The sequence below is a fragment of the Pseudochaenichthys georgianus genome, chromosome 3 (genome assembly GCF_902827115.2).
Source record: "Pseudochaenichthys georgianus chromosome 3, fPseGeo1.2, whole genome shotgun sequence".
NCBI lineage: Eukaryota > Metazoa > Chordata > Actinopteri > Perciformes > Channichthyidae > Pseudochaenichthys > Pseudochaenichthys georgianus.
In genome coordinates, this window is record NC_047505.1 from 43,440,589 (window position 1) to 43,448,177 (window position 7,589).

Genomic DNA, 7,589 nt, shown 5'->3' on the forward strand with positions numbered 1-7,589 from the left:
TTTGACCCCTGTAAAAAAAATGTTTTTTTGTTTTGTTTTGTCATTTATCAAAATATATCTATTCCGACTTACTTTTTGACGCTGAATCCAACAACGGTGCCAGTCTCGAAGCTGTACGACCCCTAGTGGCCAAGATAATCATACATAACTGTCTCAAAGGCTTTGAAAAATATTTTTTCAAAATCAAACACCATATGGGTCAGCGCGCTGCCCGGAACGTGCCCATATAACTTTCGTCACACACGGCCTTACGGTTCTGCTTAATTGGCTGGGGTCAAGGGGCTTTCCATTTTGCGTTATATCTCGGTGTTATCCTGTCACGCGTTAACGCGTTAATAACGCGTTAATAACGCGTTAATAACGCGTTAACGCAAAAAAGAATTAACGCCACTAATTATTTTAACGCGATTAACGCATGTGTATTTTTTTCCTCGGCCGCCCCGTAGTTTCAGAGCGCATCGAGTTTAAAATACCATCTACAAGCTGATGCTGACAGCCCCGCTCCTGCCGCCTGCTTGTGGCAGACCACACTTCCACGCTCACCGGCAGGCACCGACTGGCTATTGGGAGGACCGGGAGGGTGTGTGTATGTGTGGCACGAGCGAGGGAGAGAGAGACCTTACGTGCATTGTTGTTGTTAGCAACTGGTGCTAGCTAGCTGGCCGAAGCTAACAGAGCCGCAAAGGGCTAGCTACGGCTCCGGTTAGCTTCGGCGGCGGACTCCGGCGGCCACCACTGGGATAATTGGGTCCCCTTTTAACATTTGCTCCCATTTAGCATTATGGGCGTCATAGCCATAGACTATAAAAGGCTTACCCAAGGATGAATCATAAACTAAACTGTATATATATATATACACATGTATAAAGAGTTACGTCCTTAGCTGGCTAATAAGCTACATAACAAGCTAAGCTAACAAGCACACAAACACCTGCTAACGGGGTTAACATGTATAATATTATCATTTTACTCACCGAAAAAAGCTGAGAGTAGAAGTACAGTAACTACGACTAACTAACGTTGTAGCCTCTATGGTTGTAGCCTAGCAGAGTGGACAAGTTGCTGTTAGCTGACAGTGAGGCATGTATGTGTCCATCAATGTGACCACGCCCTAATTATGCAAAAACTTTAAGACCTAATATAAATAAAAGGGTCGTGTTAGAAAACAATTCACTCACAGATCCATAATCATGAAGGTGGAATCTAACTATATCGATAATAAAAATGTATGGAGCCAGGGATAGAAACATGTTTTTTTCTGCTGTAAAGTTGGGCATTTTAACATGGGGGTCTATGGAAATTGCTCCTTTCTGCAGCCATCGCCTATCGGCCAATATATGAACTGCAGTGTGTGGCACTTCCGTATTGGCTTCCCGGCTGTTCCCCAGAGTTTTCCGCTTGGTGCATATATGTGAAACCTATATGTGCATATATGTGCAACCTATATGTGCATATATGTGAAACCTATATGCAACCTATCCTTATGAATGTTTAATTGTGTATTTAAGGTTACGTTTCTTCTTCTAGTTCAGTGCGTTTTGAGTGATGAGACATATATTTTAAGGGAATCTGTGGAATCTCAGCTTTCATATGATACGTTTTTGCATATAGCATGAAGTAAAAAATATCGCTTTTGCCAGTTATGTGCTAAAGTAGCGTTAGCCCCATTAGCTGTTAGACTTGTGTTTCGTTTAGTTAAAAATGGTTAATATCGTCAGTTAGCTGAGTTTCTTCCCGTTAAGTGGGTAAGCATCATTAATAGGTTGTTACATTTTAAGAAGTCCTGAGATGCTGTTTCTTGCAAGATGTCCCACCGGCGGGACAATCGGCTATATACAGGTTAACAAGGTGGCTGCTAACGTTAGCTTACAGCTTATTGCAGTGCTGCTGCGCCATCCTCTTGTCTCCAACGCGGGACCATTACACATACACGTGCAGCAGGGTGTCACAGTGTTGTCGCCAATCTTATTGTAAAGTTTCACAGCTTTTTTACTGCGGAATCCAGTTTGTTAATGTTCAGTAGCCAACAGCTATCATAGCATAATCTGCTAACCACTAACGTTTGGCTTACTTGCTAGTTAGCTCTGCTCTATATATTACAAGCTAACGTGACAAGCTAATGTCACACTGTGTGAACTAAAATAGTTGTTGTATTACTACATCTTGGTCCAAATCTCTGCCAAATCTCTGCTAAAATTATTATTTTTAACAAAATTATCATTAAAGTATCTTTATTTTTTTGCATTTGTATCACACTTGGCATAAACTATTTTAGTTCATCAATTAGAACTGGAGAATTAAAATAATGATTTGTGGTAATCAAAAACAATGTATTTAAAGAAACACTAGGAATAACATAGGAAATAATACGGATAATTTTTTACCCATGTTGTGCCTTAGAAGTGTAGTGATACACACATGATTTTTATTAAAAAAAGTAAGAAAGTTAAAATGAAAATTAGAATTGGTGTTGATCAAAAACAGGTTAATTGAGGAATTCCTGGAGGTAATTTATTGCAAAGATATTTACAATTTAAACTTATTTGGGTCACTTTTGACGCATGTTGGTTGTATGTTGTGTAACAAAGGGTTACCATGACAGCTGTGATGTTCACTCTTTTGACAGAGTACCAGTGGACAGTGAAGACTATGGAACAGAACATGTGATGGCTTTGTGTGGAAAGCTGCTGAAGCCAGCCGGTGACTCATCATCAGTCTCTCCAGGCAGCACCCAGCTATTCTTCCATCTTGCAGATGAAAAGACTTTGATATGTGAGTAATAACTAACTTGTCTCTAACATAATATTGAATGTCAGTGTTTCCCCTAGGTTTACTGCTGATATATTCTTTAAATCCTCTGGAGCAGAGAGAGGAGCTGTGGATTATTGTTATTGATTAATGCATCAGTGTTTCTTAGGGTCAAAAACACTAAACTCAACTTAAAATGAAAGCGTTTAGTTTATTTAATAAAAGGGCTCATGTTCAATGTGAAAAGTGACCGTAGATATAGATTAGTTGCAATTTGGTGCTATATATATTTAAAAAAATATATAACAATACAAAAATATATATGGGTTATATGGTTAACCCTATCCAGTGGTTAGTTTTAGGGTAAGCTCCACTGTTTTTTTATTTTATGTATTCACTTTAAGAGATAGGGATTTCAGAAACAAGTCGCACAAGTTTGGCTCGAGGTAAAATTAACAAAAGGTAACTGTTGTTACCCCTTCTAAACTTATGAAATAATGAGAAAAATATGAACGACTCTTCATAGAGCCACGTCCACACAGCTTTAAAGTTGTAGGAAGCTGAAGCATTACATTCGTGCCAACGGCTAGTTGTCGTTTCTAAGGTATTAGAAAGTTGGTGTTCTGGAAGGTTTAGCATAGGATCAATGCCCTTGGGATGCTCTCAATAACTGTTTTACAATTTTGTGTGTGTGTGTTTTGTGTAACCCTGCTTCAAAGGTCCATCATACAAGATGTAGGGGATCTATTGGCAGCTGCTGATAATAACATCCATCATTATGGTTTACTAATAGTTATCACTTCACTTCCTCCTCCAGCACCTGGACACAGCAGGAACCTACGCCAGGATCCTGTTTGTGGTCTTCAGCTCCGCCTTCAACACCATCATCCCGGCTCTGCTGCAGGACAAGTTCTCCCAGCTGCGCGTGCCCGACTCCACCTGCAGGTGGATCACAGACTTCCTGTCTGACAGGAAGCAGCACGTGAGGCTGGGGAAACACATCTCTGACCCCCGGACCATCAGCATCGGTTCCCCTCAAGGCTTCGTTCTTTCCCCTCTGATCTTCTCCCTGTACACCAACAGCTGCACCTCCAGTCACCAGTCTGTCAAGCTACTGAAGTTCGACACCACCCTCATCGGACTCATCTCTGGTGGGGACGAGTCTGCCTACAGGTGGGAGATGGACCATCTGGTGACCTGGTGTGGGGAAAACCACCTGGAGCTGAACGCTCTCAAGGCAGTGGAGATGGTTGTGGACTTTAGGAAGAACGCAGCCCCACCCACCCCCATCACGCTGTGTGACTCCCCAGTAACTGCTGTGGAGTCTTTCCGCTTCCTGGGCACCATCATCGCCCAGGACCTCAAACGGGAGCAGAACATGCTCCCTCATCAAAAAAGCCCAGCAGAGGATACTCCATCACCATCTGGTACGCTGCAGCCACAGCCAAGGATAAGGGCAGGCTGCAGCGTGTCATCCGCTCTGCAGAGAAGGCGATCGGCTGTAATCTGCCATCCCTCCACCACCTGCATGCCTCCAGAACCCTGAGGCGGGAAGATAGTGGCCGACCCCTCCCACCCTGGACACAAACTGTTCTCCCCCCTCCACTCCGCGCTCCATCAGGACCAGAACGTCTCTCCATCAGGACCAACACCTCTCTCCATCAGGACCAACACTTCTCTCCACCAGGACCAGAACCTCTCGCCACCTCAACAAGGCCCGCCCCACTGACACTTTACCTCAGCCACAACGCAGACTCTATGCATTACATAATGGAGATCACAGGATGGTAAATAATGCAATGTTTAAATATTGCTTACTGCACATATTTTATATTCTATAATTTATTGCATTCTATTTCGATGTAAATTACTGCTTTATTTTATTGCTATCTTACTATATTTGTATTAGTGTTCTTAATATAGTTCGCTATCTGTGTACTTTTTTTTATTTTATTTTTTTATTTGTATGTATGCACCACGACACCTAGTGAAATTCCTCATACATGTGAACCTACCTGGCAATAAACCCGTTTCTGATTCTGATCTTTTTGTCCTTTAGGTTGCACTGCCACGTCTACAGGAGCGCAGATTGGACAGAGGAAACATGATTGGGCCTCAAGTTTTTTGCAGCCAACATACATTCTCCTACAAACTTGGGATAGGAGGGTGAGTGAACAAGCTATCCATTGGTTGGAACCTACCATTGTTAGACATACTAAATCCTGCACACTGCTCCTTCAAATTGACAATGTGAACATATGTCGCCATTTTGTAAATCTTGTTATTTTCTGCAAACTACTTATTAGCTTAAGTTTAGGGAGTGAGGTGCAGGGTTGGGTACCGAGAACCGGTTCCGGTTCGGAACCGGTTCCAACATTTCGATTCCAACGGCATCATTTAGAAATGTGAATTTCGGTTCCACTTTTCGATGCCTGAGGAAATGTTTCTCTCCGTAGCCTACTGTATGACTGCGGCGAGGCGGCAAATGTAGCGTTGTACCTACACTTCCTACAGCGTAACCTGAGACCAGGGCCGGCCCGTTGCACTGGCATTATAGATGTTCGCCTAGGGCGCCAGATCTGTGGAGGCGCTGTCAGCTCTGGGAGGGAAAATGTTTTGACCGTTGGTGCTCATCCTAATTTTCGGCCTTGATGTAACAACATTCATAATTAAGTAAATGTAACACCCTTTTTCACCCCGGTTACACGTTTCATTCGCCCTGTACGATGGGCGCTGTAAGTGAAGAAAATGGGGGATGTTGGCTTATCTGGCACCCGCAGCTCACAGCCAAAGTGCGAGTGAGCGAGGGAGAAAGGGAGGGTGCACTGGAACCGGCGCTGTTGTTATTAGCATCTGGTGCTAGCTGCTCTAACGGAAGAAGAAGATGTTTCTATGATGTGGAGGGAGAGTCCTCTCCAGTCAGACTGAGGCTGATAATTACAGCTCAGTGAGGTAAAGGACTCTGAGTGTTTAGATAGTTCACTTTAGTCTAAGTTATCTCAGTGGGTCTCAAACGTTTTGATCACAATTTATGTAAACACATATTTCCAAGGCACTCCTTTATAATTATTGGGATACAACAGGTTTTAAATCATTCCAATGTATACTATAGGACAGTAAACCAGACATATCGTTTTAAACTGGAGAGATAAAAAAATATGCATAAATAAAATAGTAAAATAAGATATGAATGAACAACAAACATAAAATACGTTACATGTATTTGTTATTGGCTATGGGTTATTGGTTATGCTCACATACTTATTTAATTATTCAAATGTAAACCGATCTTTTTCATATGGGTGTTTATGTACCCCCTAGATCTACTCTCTAGTAATTCTGCTTAAAGTACACCAGATTGAAGCATTTTGCTTTAAAATGTTCAAACATTTCTTCCTGGTATGTCTGAGAAGGCAGATATGCTTGTTTTTCTCAACAAGAACTTAATCATTTTTTTTACCCTGCCCCTCAAAGAATCGGAATTGAGAACCGTTAAGAACCGGAATCGAAAAGTAGAATCGGAATCGTGGAAATTCAAACAATACCCAACCCTAGTGAGGTGTGACTGATGGTGATTCAGAACATAATTATGCTCTTTGTGAGCCATATAGTACCGACTACTGAGTTTGAATCCAACTCCTATAATGTATTTTATGTCTCTTCTCTGCCCTTGTTTCATGTCTCTCTGTAATCCCCTGTTGAAGAATAAAGCATGAACTTAATCTAACAAAAAAGGTTAGGTTGGAATCAGGTGATGGTGAATCTATAAGAAATAAACCAAAAAAAGACAACCTAATTGGTGAGCTTTAGAGGTGCTCGGATGCAAATGTTATTACCTGGATAGAGCCAGGCCAGCCGTTTGCTCCTCTTTCCAGTCCAGTCTTTTAGCAAACTGGCTGCTGACTGTAGCTTGTGTTACTGTACAGAGTGAGTGATTTTCTTATTATAACAGAAGTTGTATGGGATACACACACTCTCTCTTCCTCACACTTATTTTTGTAATCTTGTCTTTCAGCTGCTGCTCGGCAGTTCGACCGCAAGCTGACCCACAATGGCTTCAGTGAAACTGTGAAGAGGTGGCTTCGTTATGCTCCAGAGCGCGAGGGAGGCATCCCAAGGAACACAAGTGAAACGAACACAAGTGAAACAAACGCAAGTCCAATTTAGGGTACCCCGCCACACTCTGTGTTTTCCTTGTGCATACAGTACAAAGGTTACTGCCTCATAGACAATACTGTTCTTTCATGGACAATAGACTGTTGTTCTTACAGTCAAAAATAAGTCAAATGTTTACAGCTTCGCCTTCATCATGGAAGACTTGAAGCTTCAGGCTGTTCTTGTTTGGAGTTGCACCAATGGTTCTTACACACCCTCTTTTTTTTTGATGGGGGTATCTTGTGTCACTGTATATTTGCACATACGATGTGTCCTCTGCATTTATTCCACAGCGTTTGGAGAGCAATAACGGGTTAAGAGTCTTCTCAGGGACGCATTGCTGCCTGTTTTCTAAAATAAATTTGAATATTAAAATCATGTTTTCTGTCATTTTTTGTTTGATTTCATACATTTTGGGGAAATATGGTAATTCAAGGTAATTTTGAACAAGCTAATAACAACCGTCTGCCAACAATACACGGTGTAGTGTGTGTTTACAAGTTTGGACCACTTCATTCAGTACAGTATTGATGTTGCACTTGTTAATGGTCTGTTAAGATGTAGACCTATACACAGAAAACTCATTGGTGAAAAACATTCACTTTTTTAATGTGTTACAGTATGCTTAGAAAAGTTGAATATTTTAATGTAAGTTTTACATTTAGATTCCCATTTAGATGATGGTT

General features: G+C 41.6%; 1 long non-coding RNA gene across 1 annotated transcript; it reads left to right on the top strand.

The window, feature by feature from the left end:
- Nucleotides 1-6,319: 6,319 nt before the first annotated feature.
- LOC117439895 (uncharacterized) lies at nt 6,320-7,281 on the top strand. Its single transcript, XR_004551199.1, has 2 exons — nt 6,320-6,675; nt 6,764-7,281. It is a non-coding gene; the product is annotated as an uncharacterized lncRNA (long non-coding RNA).
- The last annotated feature ends 308 nt before the right edge of the window (nt 7,282-7,589 follow it).